Genomic DNA, 17,643 nt, shown 5'->3' with positions numbered 1-17,643 from the left:
TAACTAAATTTTCAGGTTTAACGTACTCTTCTTATGAGGAATGGCTGAAAGTTTGTGTTTTTTCCTTGTCAGAACTGAAGTTGATACATACATTTGCTAAAAAACAGTGCTAGAAAGCATGTTCCTGTGTCAATCACATTCAAAGAAGTTTGGTTTAAACTTACTGGAATGGGCATTAGAATCCAGATAGGCCCTTGAATTCTGGACACATTCATGGAAGTTATAAAGAAGTTACATGGCTTAAAAACATATAAATACACTTTTACTAATGCTGTGGCATTTGTTTTTATAATTGCTTTTGTAATATTGACAACTGTTGCAAATGGCTATATGACCTTTTCAGTGCTAGATAACACAGGGAAATCAGTTACCTTAGAAAAGGGGTTCTAAAGCATAATGCAGAGGAATAATGCATGTGAGAAAATGTTAATTTCTAGGTGTCATGATTATTTACCTGCTTGTAGGCGAGATGCTGTGATTTCTTTGACCTTTTCATACAATGCTATTTTTCTAAGCAACTCCATAAAAATGACTGGTAGAATCCTTACCCAGGCAATTTTTTTATTAACTTCATTTCCTTTTTCTTGAGTAATGAGTGCAGGCGGAAGACCAAAGAGTTCAGATTATGTTGTTAAAAGATGGCTTTAATCTAGAGCGACAGGCTATTTAGTCATCCTCTGATTCATTAGTAGCAGTATTTTCATTATGGTACCCTACTCCAATGTAGTAGTAAATCTTACAAGGTTAACTTTAAAATGTTCAGTAATGGATTGTCATCAGTTTTCAGTGACAGCCTGAAGCTCACAAGTTTAGTAATGACTTTTTCAATTTTAGTATTAATTTTATATATGTTTTCACAGCTAATTAAAGTACCTGTTTACTAAAAATGTTTAGGATAATTTTGCCAGTCTTTAGAGATACAGCCTGCTTGATTTTATATACATTCATGTCAAATACAGTTTGCAGTGGCAAAAGGTGATTAATCATTAAGCTCAGGTTTTAATGTAGCAACAGTATATAGAAACTTGCTCTAAGGATGTGATTTAAAAATTCTGAGTATCAATCCAACATCAGTAAGAGAAATACAATCACTTCTCTGCTTACTGTTCAGGTGTCTGCTGTGCTAGAGGCTCCAACAGAGGACATAGCTTGTTCTGAGAGTGCCTGAGTAACTGCGTTCTAGCATAGTGACCCACATTGAAGCTGCTTGGCCTTGAAAAAAATGTCCTGAAGAAATAGGGAAGTGTTTCACTACAGATACGGAGAGCTGGTGATTTTATTGCAGGGAACCTTTCTAACAAGGCCAGCTTGCAGATCTGCTTTCTGCAGCTTCAGCAGAATGTTCTATCTTTGAGTTTGTCACACCAGAAGTTGGTGATCTTACTGTTAAAGAAGTTTATTCATTCCTACTTTTTCTTTTTTTTTTTTTCTTGAAGGGATTCTCCTGTTGGTCGTAATTTTTATATTCTTGGTGGTTGCTGAAAGTCATTCATAAGAGTGATAACAAGCATTCTTTTCAGCAAAGGATTTCCACAGCTCTGCAGAGGCACAGGTAATTCATGCTGAAGAACAATCTCTTGTGTATAATACAATATTGATGACGCAAAGATCATGGGCTCCAGATTCTGGTTACTGCCCTTTACATTACCATTTCCCCTCCTAAGTAGATGCTGTAGTCACTCCTGTGACAGATTTCCCTCCCATCTCCTTAACATTTACAAACTGCAAGTGAAGGACCAAATTGGGTGGAGGAAAGAGCACACAGATAGGCTGGACTTATTTCTCATTAATGTGGGCATACACTGCAAGATATGCCAGTCTCACTGACATTTCTGCTGACTACATTAGTGTATCTTACAATAAAAGGAATCCTACATTTTCAACAAAACCTAAGTCCTACAAATACTCATATACAACCCACTTTCCTACAGCTCACTTGTTTTTTTTGTTTGGTTGTTTTTTTTGTTGTTGTTTTTAATAGTTTGTTAATGTTAACGTAAAACATGACTTAAAGGAAGATGTATGGTTTTAAACTATTGTAGTGGATTGACCCTGGCTGACTGCCAGATCCCTACCCATCTACAGTCTCACTCCTGTACTCAACAGGACAGAGGAAGAAAATAAGGTGGAAAAGTGTGTGGATTGAAATAAACACAGGAAAATCACTTATCAATTACTGTCATGGGCAAAACAGACAGACTGAGGAAAAATCATTTAGTTTAGTGCCCAATAAAAATAGAGTAGGATGGTGAGAAACAAAGACAAAACTAAAAACAACTTCCCCTTCATTGCCCCCTTCTTCCCAGGTTCAACTTCACTCCATTCACAACTATTCTACAACCACCCTTGCCAAGCAGCACAGAGAGGCATGACAAATGGGAGGTTGTGGCCAGTCCATGACACTTCGTCTTTACCTGTCCTTCCTCCTCATACTTTTCCCCTGCTCCAGCATGGGGTCTCTCCCATAGGACACAGTCTTTCATTAACTGCTCCAGAATGTGTTCTTACCATGGGTAAAGTCTTTCAGGCAAAGCCTGCTCCAGCATGGGTCCCCCATAGTCTGCCATCCCTGTCAGACAACTTGCTCCACCATATGCTCCTCTCCATGGATTGCAGTTTCTGCCAGGAGCCTGTTCCTGTGTAGGTTCTCCATGGGCTGCTGCTTCCTTCTGGACAGATCCACTCATCGTGTTGCGTGGTCCTCCATGGGCTGCCATGTGAATATCTGCCTCATGAGCTGCGGGGGAACAACCTGGTCTTCTCCATGGGTTGCAGAGGAATTTCCGCACTGGTGCCTGGAGCAACTCTTCCTCCTTCTTCACTGATCTTGGTGTCTGCAGGTTTGTTTCTCTCACATTTTTGTCACTCCTCTCTTTCACAGCTAGCACAGTGTTTTATTACCCTTCCTGAAATATATCATCACTGAGGTGCCAACAGCTTTGCTAATGGGCTCAACTTTGGCCTGCAGTGGATTATTTTTGGAGCCAGCTGGTACTGGCTCTGTCCAGTACAGGGACAGCCCTTCATCTCTTCCTACAGAGGCCAAACCTGGACACGTAAACCCATACAATTATTTTTTATTTTCACAGATATTTTAAAAATAATATAACTAAGCAATAGATCAGAAAATGATCATTCTATGATCATTCAAATTAGGAAGCCAAAGTATGTTTAGATGTTGTTGAATTAGCTTTTTTTTTTTTCTGCCTCTATGCTTGTAAGCCATGCTACTACAATTCACCTCTGAACTAACCTTCATGAATACATCTGTCAGTTACTTCATTTCTTCAGAAGTTTCTAATATTCTTAAGCTTTAATAACAATTTTGTTAAATTAAGATTTCTAGTTTGAAATTGTCCTTATCCTTTAGAGATAGTGGCATTCAAAGTATTTTGGTGCCTTCTGCTTCATGAATAGAGTTTTTCCTGATGATGGTTTAAAATTGTATTTCTTTTTTAAAACTGATAATTTACACTTTATCATTAATAACATATTAAGAAGTAAAAATTCACAATGCTATATTTAATAGCTATCCACAAGTTTTCAGTGAAAATTAACTTATTTTCAACATTATCCTTCACTTCCTATCAAATATTATAAAAATTGATCTCTGTGTTAATATTGACAAAATATGGACTATTGAAATTGTAGAAGGAATTTTACTACCTTCTGCAATATAACACAGCATGCTTCTTAAACCAAAATGAGTTTTTAAGGCAATATACATGCAAAATAAAGAATCAAAAAAAAAGTTTTTTTTTTTTTTTTTTTTTCGTACTTTCAGCTTTTATCCATAAGTCCTTTTAAAAGGACAATTTGATATACTGCAATTTGTATGGTTTGGAACTGCTCCTCAATTAAGATCATAGCAAAACTTGCATGTGACTCATGCTCTCAGTTCCAAAAATAAACCTCCTTATTCTTGCAATTTTGCATAAATGATCTCTGATAAGGAAAAAAGAATTATGCAAACATTTGATATGCATTAAGGCAGCTGTTTGAGGCTTATGTGATTTCAAAAATTGTCTTGACTTTTGAAAGAGTAATGTGTCTCTGTCATGACATTCTTTTAAAGGAAGGCAGAGCCTAGAAGCTCAGAACTTACTGTACTTACTAGAAATTACATAAAACTGGGTATTGATCCACTGTGTGTTAAAAAAGACAGGAAGATTTTATTGCATGATTTTTGGATTAAACCATATCTAAATAGGATAGTATTGAACTGTGTCAGATGTACATCTATAAAGGAAAATTGTCCTCAGTTATACATTAAGCTATTACAAAAACATACTTGCTCTGAGAACTTCTGTATGCAGTAGAGGATTATATGGAAGAGAAAATGGAAGAGAAAGAGAAACAAAGATTTCCATCAAAACTGTAAAGGATTCCACAGAAAATATACTTCCACCAAAAAAATTAATAAATAAAAATAAGTCTTTTCTTAAGGGGGTATAATATTACAGTAGAGAAAGATGTATCACTCTGAAACTGGATTTTACTTGCATAGTTTCTCCAATTTAATTTAAAAGTTAAAAAACAGAAATAACATCAAATATTTTGTTTCCTTAGATCTATCACATTTATTTTTTTCAGTGTTTGGGTCACCAAACCAAAAAAAAAAAAATCAATCTTTTGCACAGCTCTCATTAATATAATATGCCTGCCCTGACCTTCCACAGAAGCTGTGTATAAACAAGAAATACAAATTCAATTTATAAACACAACGATGAGATGAAAGAAGGAAATTCTTTAAAATGCACCTAAATAATTGTCCCCAACTAATTCTCACCCTTCATACAACAGAAAGAGCAACTTTTCTGATTGCTTTTTGCCTGAGTGTGGATATAGTAGCTATCAGTAAATAGCTGCTACTCAATGTTAGCATTTTTATAGTATTTGAATCAAAATACTTGTTGAGTTTTCACTAAAGTATACACTTGAGGAATTAAAGACTTTGTGTCTTACAAGGCACACTTTATTAAAGCTTCACAGAAACATTAATTTTTTTTCAAATTGTTAAGTCTTTCATACATATATCTTATGATTCAGTTAGACCATAATAAGCATCATAACAAATATGTGAATAGAGATAAACTATACTGTAGCATTTTGAGAGTTCCAGAGGTATGCGTTTAGAAGTTAGGAAATACCAGAATCACATACAACCTTAAATGATCATGAGTACCCTTTCTATTTATTATTGTATATTCTTTAGCATTGTGATCACATAATAATGGTTTAAGATTCCTCTTTCATTTTGTGCAGAGGATGAATGTCTCTTATTTAATAACATTTAGTGCTACGCTTTGTTTCATTTAGTTTTTTTAATGTATATCTGTAGTACTTATTTAATGAAGCCAGGTCAAACTCAGATGACAGATTAGTTTTTACAGGAACTTTTCTGTTCCAAACAGAAAAGTATTACTAGAACTCTTCACAAGTATTTTTCAGTTGTTGAATAATTATATTCACAATGCTCCTCTGAAATAAGAGCAATATTATTATGTCTTCTTTACAGATGCAGATACGAATTGTAGAGACATTTCATAGCCAGGAAATCATATGTGGATGCCCAGTTTCTAGAATCTGATTTTCCAGTCTGAATACCATGTTATGTTCAAATTGTAACTGTTGTACCATGGAGTCTTAGCTTTTATATAAATGTGGCTATAGAGATCTCAGAAAATGGAAAAAATCAAAAAAAAGGAAAGGAAAGGAAACTTTACTTTGTTGCATGAAATTAGCTTTCACTTTTATCACAGCAGAATCTATTAGAAGTTAGTAAAAATAATGAGCCCAGCTGTAAACTTTATCTTAGGGTTTTCTTAATCCATAAGAAAGGATTCTCTGTAATCGCAGCCAAATCTTGGTAATTTTCCATGCCTCTTACACTCTCTCCAAATAACCACTACTGGCCTCATACAGAGACAAAATGAGGATTAACTCATTTTAGCCATTCTTGTCTGTCCTTTGAGCTGACAGAAGTATTGCTTGTCTTCTTTTGCAAACTTCTCTTAATTTCTGTGTAGAAAGAGACAAAATATTTTACCACTGCTTTTCGCAGGTGTTTCTGACTGAAAAACAAAGGTAGAATTCAGAAATGGAGTTTGCTTTTGCTCTTGTAATCAAAGTAGACTCTAATAAAACTAGACTTCCCGTTCCATTATTCCCAGTTACAATATCGCTAACTAATATCTGTCTCTTCCTAATTGCCTTTGCCAATTTATGCTTCTTCATATTAAGCCAACTCTTGCACATTCCCAGGCTCCAAGCCAAGATGGTCATCCCATACACAGTACCAGCAGACCCTCATCTCCTTTCTCCAGAATTGCCCATCTGTCCTTGTCCCAACATTTAACCCAGTCTCCTGGGTTATGTCAGACTGGCTCTGCCAGTCTCCATGTCCACAGATTCTTCCTTTCTGTAACCTCAGTACATCTCTTTCCCTGCTCCTAATTGCTTTGCTCCCTCCATCTTGTCTCCAATTGTTCTCTCTCACCCATGCCCATTTCCAGTTACCCCAATGTCTGTGTTCCTCATGTTCCTGGGAGTCTCATGTCACTATTCTAATGTAAAGATTCTCACCTAGTTGAAGGAATACCTAGTTCTGTTCAACACTGAGCCTGGTGGCCTTCGTAGCATGAATCCTCCGGAAGCAACGTTAATGCACATGCAGGACAAGGGGGTGATTCAGGACAGCCAGCATGGCTTCACCAAGGGTAAATCATGCCTGACCAATCTGGTGGCCTTCTATGATGGAGTAACTGTATCAGTCGACAATAGAAGACCAACCATTGTCATCTACTTGGACTTCAGTAAGGCCTTTGACACGGTCCCACTTGACATCTTAATCTCTAAATTGGTAAAATATGGATTTGAAGAGTGGATCATCTGATGGATAAGGAACAGGCTCGATGGCTTCACCCAGAGTGGTGGTTAATGCTTCTATGTCCAGGTGGAGGCCACTGACAAGTTGTATCCCTCAGGGGTCTGTCTTGGGACCACTGCTTTTCAGTATCTTCATTAATGACAGAAAAAATGAGATCAAGTGCACCCTCACCAAGTTTGCAGTTGACAACAAGCTGAGTGGTGCATTTGATACCAAAGAAGGTAGAGATGCCATTCAAATGGACCTGGACGGGCTGGAGAAGTAGGCCCATGAGAAGTGGGCCCCTAATGAGGTTCAACAAGTCTAAGTGCAAGGTGCTGCACCTGGGTCAGGGCAATCCCAGACAGGAGTACAGGCTAGGAGAAGAACTCATTGAGAGAAGCCCTGCGGAGAATGATTGGGGGTTGTGGAGGATGAAAGGCTTGACATGAGCCAGCAGTGTGCACTTGCAGTCCATAAGGTCAACTGCATCGTGGGCTGCATCAAAAGAGGCATGACCAGCAGGTCAAGGGAGGCGATTGTCCCTCTATTCTGCCCTCGTGAGGCTCCACCTGGAGTACTGTGTCCAGGTTTGGGGCCCCCAGCACAAGAAGGATGTGGTCCTGATAGATCAAGTCCAGAGGAGGGCTACGAAGATGATCAGAGGGCTGGAACACCTCTCCTATGAAGAAAGACTGAAAGAGCTGGGGATGTTCAGCCTGGAGAAGAGAAGACTGTGGGGAGACCTCATTGCAACCTTTCAATACTTAAAGGTGTCTTTTCAAAAAGATGGAGAAGGACTCTTTAATCAGATAGATAATGACAGGACAAGGGGGAATGGTCTTAAACTAAAAGAGGATAGATTTAGGCTAGACATTAGGAGGAAATTCTTCACTGTAAGGGTAGTGAGGCACTGGAACAGATTGCCCAGAGAAGTTGTGGATGCCTGATCCCTGGAGGTGTTCAAGGCCAGGCTGGATGGGGCCTTAGGCAACTTGATCTAGTGGGTGGCATCCCTGTCTGTGGCAGGGGGGTAGGCGTTACATGATCTTTAAGGTCTCTTCCAACCTGACCCATTCTATGATTCTATGAAAAAAAAATCCTCAGAGAACTGTGAAAGATACGTCTACCAAACGTGCAAACTATGCTTTACTGTTTAATCTTACAGCTCATAGTCTCATCCAGACAGATTTCACTGTGACAGAAAAGGCACATACTGTAATAGTTTGCCAATTTTCAAGTTCAAATCATGAGTTTACTTAAAGGTCCTCAAAGAAAAGGTCACCAGATTTTTTCTTAGTGTGGGGCAGCCAACATATTTTTCACTGGTATCATTCTTGGAAAGAACTAAACCACTTTGGCTGGCAAAATCCAAACAATTGCAGTTTGTAACAGGCACTCAGCATGAGAAATTTCAGTCTGACTGGTTAGCTTGGCAAAGTCACAAGTGCCTGAACACAAAATCTTGCAGTAGGAGGCATTGGCTCCTTAATGACATGCAGCCTTATAGAGTGGAGGGGAGAATAGATTCTCCTTCACCTCTTTGATTTCTTTGGCTTCTCCTCCCACTTTTCTGTTATTCTTAACTGCTGTTTCAAATTACACATTTTCTCTTCCCTTGAAGAGATTGCCTGAGTCTAATGAAGAGAAAATGCTGAATATATACTGGAACATATGTTGAATTCTGAATGGTTTTCACTTTTTCCATTTTCATCTGAGTTTTCTCACAGAGACTTGTGAGCAGCCCATACAAAGAAGCTTAGATTTCACTTACTGAAGCATAACTTGACAAATGTTTATGAATTCAGCTAGGATTTTCTCTATTTATTTGGAGAAAGGGAAATACAATTTGTCTCCTCCCTCTTTATGTTTAATGTCTTTGCTATAACTTTTCAAATTGAAAAATAAATATAACATTATATGTCCTAGACCCTGAAACTAACCTAGATTTGTATCTCTAAAATTAAATTACTCTCCTGGATGAGAATACACAGTTCTTGAATTCTCAGGTTATTCTTACCATTTACACCCCTGGGTTTCTAAATCCACATTTGCACTCAGCATTTGGGGCCCATTTATTATATAAGGTACAGTCACATGCCATATTCCATAAAGATTCAGAAGAGGAAACATAGCACACATTTGGATATACATGGTAGAAATATGCCTCCCCCATATGGAAAATCTCTGACTTTTCTGCATCTGAGGAATCTAAACACTGTTAGCTCCCACTTCCACTGGAAAACCTGCAACTCTAGAATACATAAGGTACCTGTTGCAATATCCTGTGTTATCTGTTCCAAAGCATATGGGTAGAAGATTTTAATTGATCTTAAAACTTGATGTGAAAAAGCTCATATCAGAGTAACCTTCTAATAAGATGCCTGACAAACGCCTAGAAAGACAGCATTGTCAGACCAGAAGATTTATTTGCTTTTTTATGCAGTTCAGAATAGACTTCTGTCTCTTCTGCTGAGCTTACCTACAGTATAATATTCTGAAGAATTTCTGTCATATCACTTTCCCATCGCACAAGTATTACAAAAAGCACCAGACCACTAGTTCATGGCAGCTTAGCAAATTTCTTTTAGAAGATTCACCTTTCAAATATGTCATGGAAATAGGAATGAAAAGAGTTTCTGCAAATTAATAAGAATCAAGAGATCTCACTGGTAACGGTTGTAGGAAACCCTTAAAACAGTCCTCAGGGGGAAAATAATTGCCTTCACTTCAAGCTGAAGAAGTAATGGCCACAGAAAGTTTAAATCCCTTCAGACTGTACTTGAAAACAGTGAGAGACTTGGCACAAAGTTTGTTAAAATCTGTAGGAAGGAGGAGGGCTCCATTAATTAAAGTACTTGATGAAAAAGGAAAATAGCAAAACTGTTTTGAGTGTCAGTTTAAGCAAACAGAAGTGTAGTATCAGTGGAGGAAATGCTAGTCTACAAAAAATAACAACCTATATTTTGAGATCAAAACAAATGTAAACAAAATATAAATATCATTTTTGCGTATAATTTAACAATAGCTTAAAAATAAGCTGAAATAAACCAAATGCTAATACTGCACTAAACTGCTTGCTTTTTTTTTTTTTTTTTTTTTTTTAAGTAACATTATTGAGAAGTATTGGGCAGTGTTCTTAGTACACCTGGGAACAAAAGAACCCACGGGTGTTATTAAATCCTTTAGAAGATGTAGAATACTTCAGTTGGATAAACCAGGGAGAGTTGTGATGAATCCGTTTTGGAAATATTCATTTTGGAAATGTATGCCCTAAAAACAGGGACATTCTGCATAAGGGAAAAGACTGTTGATAACTCAAACTAATTCCAATTCTATCAACATAAACAAGTATAACCTATACCTTACATAGGCTCCCGTCAGTGTAACATAAAATTTAACGAAAGTAGATTTGATGGGGACATACACAAGTGGTCATCTTTGTTAATATTGGAGAGAGAAACTGAAGAAAAAGACTGCTTTGATGATCTGAAAATATACAAGAGTAAATGGTGAAGATTAAACAACACTGAATCTGAAAGCCCCTACACAAATAACGGTTTGAATATTTTAAATAGTTTTAAAATGGTCTGATCTGTATTGTTGGAGAGCTGTTTCCTCCTCTGATTTTTGTTTGTTATTTTTGTTATTTTTGACAATGTCTTGACGTTCCTCCTTCTCCTTTTGGACATTTATTTGGTAATCACCCAGGAAGAACTCATGGTTCTCATTAGGTAAGAGACTTGGGAGGGCTTCATGAAGCTGGGTACTAACATTTTTGCTGTTAAGCAGACCATTTCTGCCAATACATCTTTAAAATTATCCGTCAAGAGAATATAATTTTACTATTCAGGCAAGTCTTCATGCAAGATTTTTCTACACATCCTGAATGTATATATTTCCTACTGTTTGTAGTTGCTGTTGATGGTAAATATGGCTTGCACATAATATACATATTGTGAATGTTACTTTGGAAGAGATATACTTGTCTATTTCTCATCTATTAAATAAAGAAGAAAAGTGGCATACCTGCCATATTTACATTATGTTCATTTCTAAATCTACAGCATTCATTAAAAAATAAAAATAAAATAGAAAATTTTGAACATCTAAACATCTGTGGAACCACATAAAAGTAATAGTGTAGCATGTAGCAATTAGAGGACTATAACAAGAGGTTCTCTTACATGTAGAGTATGGAGCCAGTTAATATTTCAATTGTGTTATCTATGATTCATAGTGGGGAAAAAGGATGAACACTTATCTGGCAGCCTTTTGATAATGCCAGCAGTGGAAGTGGTCAGTCATAAATCATGAAAACATAAGGAAATAAGAATTTCTAAAATTTATTATGTCTGATGTTGTATGATTAGGTTAGAATGCTTTCATCCTAAGCAGAAGATGAGGGATGGGAATTGTTGTTTCTGTTTCCTACTTGTCTCCCAGAGATGAGGACAACAGACAGGTTTCAGATAAAATCAGAGTCTCCAGTTCATAATTCTCAGATGTTTAGGGCTGAAAAAAGCTATTTTTACCTGTCAGCTCTGCCCTTTTGGACAGCTATATAGTACACTCTTTGCCTAAGACGTTCTAGTAGCAATGGCATGGAGGGTGAGGTCATCACATGTTTCTACAGAAAAAATAAATAAATAAATTGACATTAAATTGAAATGAAGGTTGCTGTCTTTTCCAAACATTGATGAAATCCATCCTGTCTGTGTGCTGTCATATCATACCTGTCAGAAATAATTCAACACAGGAGCTATTTAAGCATTCCCCCAATACAAGATGGGACGATAAGAAATCCTGAAATCTCTTACATGATCTTCAGAAGATTAATTGTGAAATATTTTCTAGGACACAAAGTAATAATCCATTGCCTTAACTGGAAAGAAAACTGATAATTAAAGTGATTGTACTGGTATAAATCAATATCAGCAGTGTTTAAAATAGCAGTGGTTATATGTTGGAGTTATTTCAGACTTTTGTGGCATACATATGTTTACATCTGTATTGAGAACTTAGAGGTATTTATTACTGTATGAACCTTGTTTTCAAACTAAAATGAAACTCAAATGTCTTGCATTTTCCTGAACACTTTTTATCTGACTTTTTAGAAAAAGAAAAAGAAAAAGAAAAAAGAAAAAAAAAAGTCTCAATTTACCTTTAACATTTTTGCAAACAATTAAATGAGAAAATGAGTTTAAATGTTTCATAGAGGCTAAACAGCCTTCTCCAGGAGTAGCAGTAATTAAAAGAAGCAACAGACAATGACAGGAAAATACAAGAGCCTGCTGTGGTGATATAGACAACAAATTCTCAGTAAGTCTCTGGCCAAGTTAGACACAGATAGCAACGAATGTGAAAGTGAAAACAGTCTTGACAAGGTAGATAAAGAGAGGCAAGCATCTGTTTCAAATGAAAGGGTCTTCATCAGGAGGATGTCAGCTGGAACAGGAGAAGAATCTATCAACTGCGAATCTGAAGATTGAGATTGAAAAAGGCAGCTTCTGTTTGTTCAACTATACTCACCATTGGACTTCTTCAGGATTTCTTTTCTATTGCTGAAAACACTAAAGGCTATATTAACCTTCATAGTATAAGACTTAGTCTAGAAAGTAGGATGGTCAAGGGAACTGTTTGATAAACTGTTGATAGAAATGAAGGTGAGGAGAAATCATCCAGTCAGATCTCTGGTCCTATTTGGTTGCTGACACAGTCTGAATAAAATTACTGGACATTGAGGGAGGAAAGTCAAAACATGCTATTTTGATTCAGAATGCTGGGATTCATTCAATATATTTTTCTGATATTTACATGTATTGAAAAAAATATTAAATCCCACATAGGGAGCCCAGCTTTTTACTTCAAAAGTCTTCATGTGCATAACAAAGTAGTGTCATTTGTGCTTTGGGGTTCCCATTCTTTGGAAATGTCAATATGTCTCTCCATATCCATCAGTCTGCTTTTCAAAAGTCTGCCTTAGAATTATGTTGTCTTCTCAGGCTCATAGGTGAACTGCTGAAATTCTAACATAATAAACCATCTGTAGACATCCATCCATAACAGACCTACGGTAGGGGAACTGCCTGCTTGTACACTTTGAACAGCACAAAGTCAACTTTCTAATTTAAGTACGGGAAAATAGACTGTTAATCTACTCACCTATATTTTCCATAATTCTGCACTCTGAAGGTTCATTCTAGGATAGCAACTGGTGTAAGAAATAGTTAGAAAATCTATTATTCAATCAGTTAAGAATGTATAAAGCTCAATATTTCACAGGTTTACTACACAGTAAAGGTAGAGTAGGTGTTCTAGAGAAAAATTCAATCTGAGGTGTTAGCGGGTGCACAAGAAAAGTCTTATATGACAAAATTTTACACCAGAAATTTCAGTGCCAAAGTAATATCATGTATATACTGTATTTTCTAATTTCTACAGAAAAGAAAATATTTATATTTCTGTATCTTAATGAGACTCAACTTTGGTTTTCTGTCAGTCAGAAACTGAAGATTACAGGAAGGTTATGAAAAAATGTAGGCACCTTTTTCTCTTTGCTTTCAAAAGAGAAAATCCTTTACTGACACAGCCAGAAATAGATTCCAACTTAGAGATTTGTATACAAATATGCCTAATAAATTGCCTTCAAGAGCAAATCACTCTCTCCTTGAACCACGCATAACAACCTGAAAGATCTGAAGCTGTGTCAAAACTAGCCTTTCTGATTGCAATATAATAGTGCCTAATGAAATCAGGAAGAAATATTTCAAAATAAAGACAGTAACATTCAAGACCTAGTAAGAACCTGAAGAAATATGTTTAAAAAATTCACTGAAATCTTTTCTAATTTCTAGTAGAAATAAAATAATAAATTATTCATTTTGACTACTTATACTCCTGCCTTTGCTACTAAATTCTGGCATACTGCTATTTTTTAAAAGTGGGTATTTTTGTTTCCTTTTTACATGAAGTTTAATTTTTGAGATTTGTGAGCTCTAAGAAGCTGTCGTGGTCCTCCTTATGTGTGGCAGAAGAAAAATTGCTTAATGAGCTTCACTTTATCTGTCTGTAAAATAAAGTTGTCATCATGTTCTCCTTAGGTATCTTTGTACATCATAAAGATTATTTAGAGGATATAAAATTACTGTTAATGTTTCCTCTCAGGGGCAGCTTTCTTGTTCATAAATAAAAAGTTTAGGCCTTAATGATGAATAACCAGTACTTGTAGTTTATTCAAAGCTGATGCTCTCCAATCTTGCATATCTAGTGTTGAAGGGAAAAACAAAACAAAACAAAACAAAACAAAAAAACACCTTTTCTAATTATTTCAATTTTTTTATATAACCCCTCCATTTTAAGCATTTTACCTGTCAATAATATAGTGCATAATCTCCAATTCCTTTTTTTCCATAAAAAACATGTAACGCAAATGTGTGATCCACGTATAGGAAAAATACTGTATAGATTTGCAGTAATGGGACATATATGGAATTTTGAATAAGACCTGTACTGCTGAGTTGGATGGCACAAGGTACGAGAGATGCAGCAAACTAAATTAAATAATCTGTGGCTCTGACTGATACCAACTAAAATAAAAGATCCATGCATGCCCAGTAGGCAACTTTCTTCTTTTATTGCAGTGGGAGAAACTAGGTACTGATTAGCTCTCAAATGTAGTCTGGACGAGGAGTGGATTTATCAGTGAAATGAACATGTCTTCCTCCTGTCAGACCCTGATTTTGGAGCCCTTCTCACTGCACTCTCAACTTGATACCAACTAGCTAAATATCTGGCTGCAATGTAGTAGTCTAGATCGTCCAAAGTTAGGGACAGGATGTGATGGTGCATGGCGGCAAAGAACATGGTATGTCCCATTTCTCCTCTTCTGCATTGCACCCCATGACATGATGGTAACATCATACTGTTGTAAGAAGTGTGATCCAGTTCAGGGAGAGAATGTCTCTCCTTCCAAATAACACAGGGTTGATACAAAACAAAGATGAGTGTAGCTTTACAATTTTTGCACTATTAAATATCTGTCAAAACCCATATGAATATTGGAAATTCAATTCCCATCTTAACATATTCACCTCTAATGTCTTTTGTTTCTATTTTTCATACAGTATGTACAAGCAGGCTGCCCATATAGAGTCCCTCTTTCTTGCCACAATCCTACAGCTGAATACTGAAATAAACAGATACAAGGGTTTAAGTAAAAACAAATATTTTCTATTCTCCTGACTATGCATTGTGTTCTCTACCACTTTGAACGTCCCTGTCTTTTTTTTCATACTTTCATATAGGATACAAATACTTCATTATCAACCCTTTGTGTGGAAACATTATTACCAACCAACTCTCAGCCTTTACTTCTTGTCAGTAAGTTCAGAAGCTGAGTACCCTTCTGTGCATCCTAAAAAATGCTAAAATATATCTATATAATTTTGTTTTGCTCCTGACAGGGACTAGGATTTTTTGTTGTTGTTTAAGACCAGCTTTTGGGAGGACTTCCTAAATGTTTACATGATGTAAATGCCTTGATCAAATCTTTAGGAATAGACACTTCTCACAGAATTGCTGAAATGCGGCCTTTCAGGGATAAAGATACTTAAAAGCAATTGCAGGGAGAGAACAAAAAATCAGGAAGCTCTAGAGGCAACTTTATGATATCAATCTGCTATTATAATGAAGTTTTATGTAAAGATTGATCTGCTGCTTGTAGTTTGAACCGTCCTATCTTGCCTCTTCCCATAACCCGTCGGCTTCATTTATGTAATATTTTTTGTCAGATGAATCGATCATTATTATACATGCTTTCTTTGAAAGAAAAAAAAATATGAATCACACATTATTCACATTATTCCAGGTGTGAACAGACAAATAGGCAAATGTAACTATAGATTTCAGAGTAGATGTGCTGGAATGAGAAATTAGGGAAAAAAAGGTAATAAGGAAAAAAGAGCAAAATATTTTCCCATGAAAAGAAAGCATAATGGCTTCTCCAAACGTATTCCCTTTTAACAGGACCAAGTTTTGTCATAAGGTGCATTCACACAGCCATCAGAGACTTGGGAAATGCTGATCCACATGGCTCAAAGTGATTTTTTTTTCCAAATTAGACCTTTAAAAACAATAGTATTTCTGAGGAAGGGGGACAGCTCAGAAAGAGTGTATTCACAAATATAGTATGTAAGGATCTCATTAGTTATCTTCCTTAGCAATATTATCACTTAATAGGAAAAGCAGTATACAACATAATCCTGCCATTTTTTATTACAGACAAATCCCCTCTTCTAAGAGTGGATGAAAACAATCAAAGTTTCATTAATTAATAGTTCTCATTTAGGGAAGGAGATAAAAAAATTTATGGAAGAACAAATTTCAGCATGTATTTCAGTCATGTATACTACCTACCTTAGACCATTTCTAGATAAAATGTATATTGGATAAGACAGTTTCACAGTAGTCATACCCTCGTTTCTTTGTCCTTTTTTTTTTTTTTTTTTTGGCACTGAAATTTAAATGAAAACTTATCACTTAAATTAGAACTGTTCCCTCCTCCTCCCCTTACTTCTTTTTACTTCTCAATTTTGACTGGAATGCTCTAAGAGCAGCACTTAAACTAATTGCAATTTTTGCTTTTGGTTCACCCACCCTTTTCACTTTACCACTTTGTATCTTCAGATAAAAGGAAGGGTGACCTGCTTCCTCTGAAGGTGATGCTAATGCAGTTCAATAAATGGCAGAGAGAACAGGGTGACCTGAAATGGTGCAAGCTATATCAGAAAGGCATTTCATTTTTTCCTATTATGATAACTAGATTTTCCTTTAAGCGTGTTTATTGAGCTGCAGTAGCATAATGTAAAGTAACATAGACTTAAGCAAGATGACCTCATTCATCATCCTGGGGTCAGCTAAAGATGTTGGAAGCATTCTGAGCACTGGTTAAAGAAACACAATTTTTCATGGAAGAAATTTCTTAATCCCTTTGGGATTGACTCTTCAAGCTACAGCATACTGCTGAAGGAAGAGCAGAGCCTTTATGTAACCTCTCAGCATTCAGCATTTGCACAGCACCTGTGCTGAAAGACAGTTATAGTTTGAAGAAATGTTTACCGTGTTCAGCAATATGGAGTGAGGCTCTACACCTGCTCTGATCTCATAGCTGCTAAAGAGGAGGAAAAGTGGGCATCGCAGCAGGCAGAGGTGTTTCACCAGGCTTTGGATCAGGCCAATAAATTTTGAGCAGAACACAGCTGTTTGGCCTCAATTTGCTGCATGCAAACAATTTGAATGGCCAGTATTTTTAGGGTTTTAGTTACTTCTCCTGCTAGCCAAAATTATTCAAATGTGTTTAAGAACAGTGTTTAGAAGGAATTGATTGTGGGGTAGACAAGACAGCCAGCCACTAACACAGAAATGTGCCTGAGGGTTCAGAGCAAACAGTGCTTCTCACAACTGCTCCATGTCTCTGACCGTATGTTGTTCATCTGTTCATCTCCCCAACCATTCATTTGAACTAGAAAAGTGAACTGTGCCAAATAAGCTTCCCAGGGAGTTTTCCCTCAAAGATACAGGGGTGGAGGGTTGTATTACCTAAGCTGAGCCAATCAAACCTCCCTCCTCCAGGCATCTCTTGGTAAAAACAAGATGGAAAACTTCAACAAACGTTCTGCCTCAACCACTTTCTTATGTGGCCCAATTTCTCACCCAGACAGTTGACTTCTATAGTCTCTTTACTTTTTGAGGGTATTGTTTAACTGCCCAAACCA

The sequence above is a fragment of the Cygnus atratus genome, chromosome 4 (genome assembly GCF_013377495.2).
Source record: "Cygnus atratus isolate AKBS03 ecotype Queensland, Australia chromosome 4, CAtr_DNAZoo_HiC_assembly, whole genome shotgun sequence".
Lineage (NCBI taxonomy): Eukaryota > Metazoa > Chordata > Aves > Anseriformes > Anatidae > Cygnus > Cygnus atratus.
The sequence above is the reverse complement of the archived record's forward strand: the minus strand, read 5'-3'. Positions refer to the sequence as shown.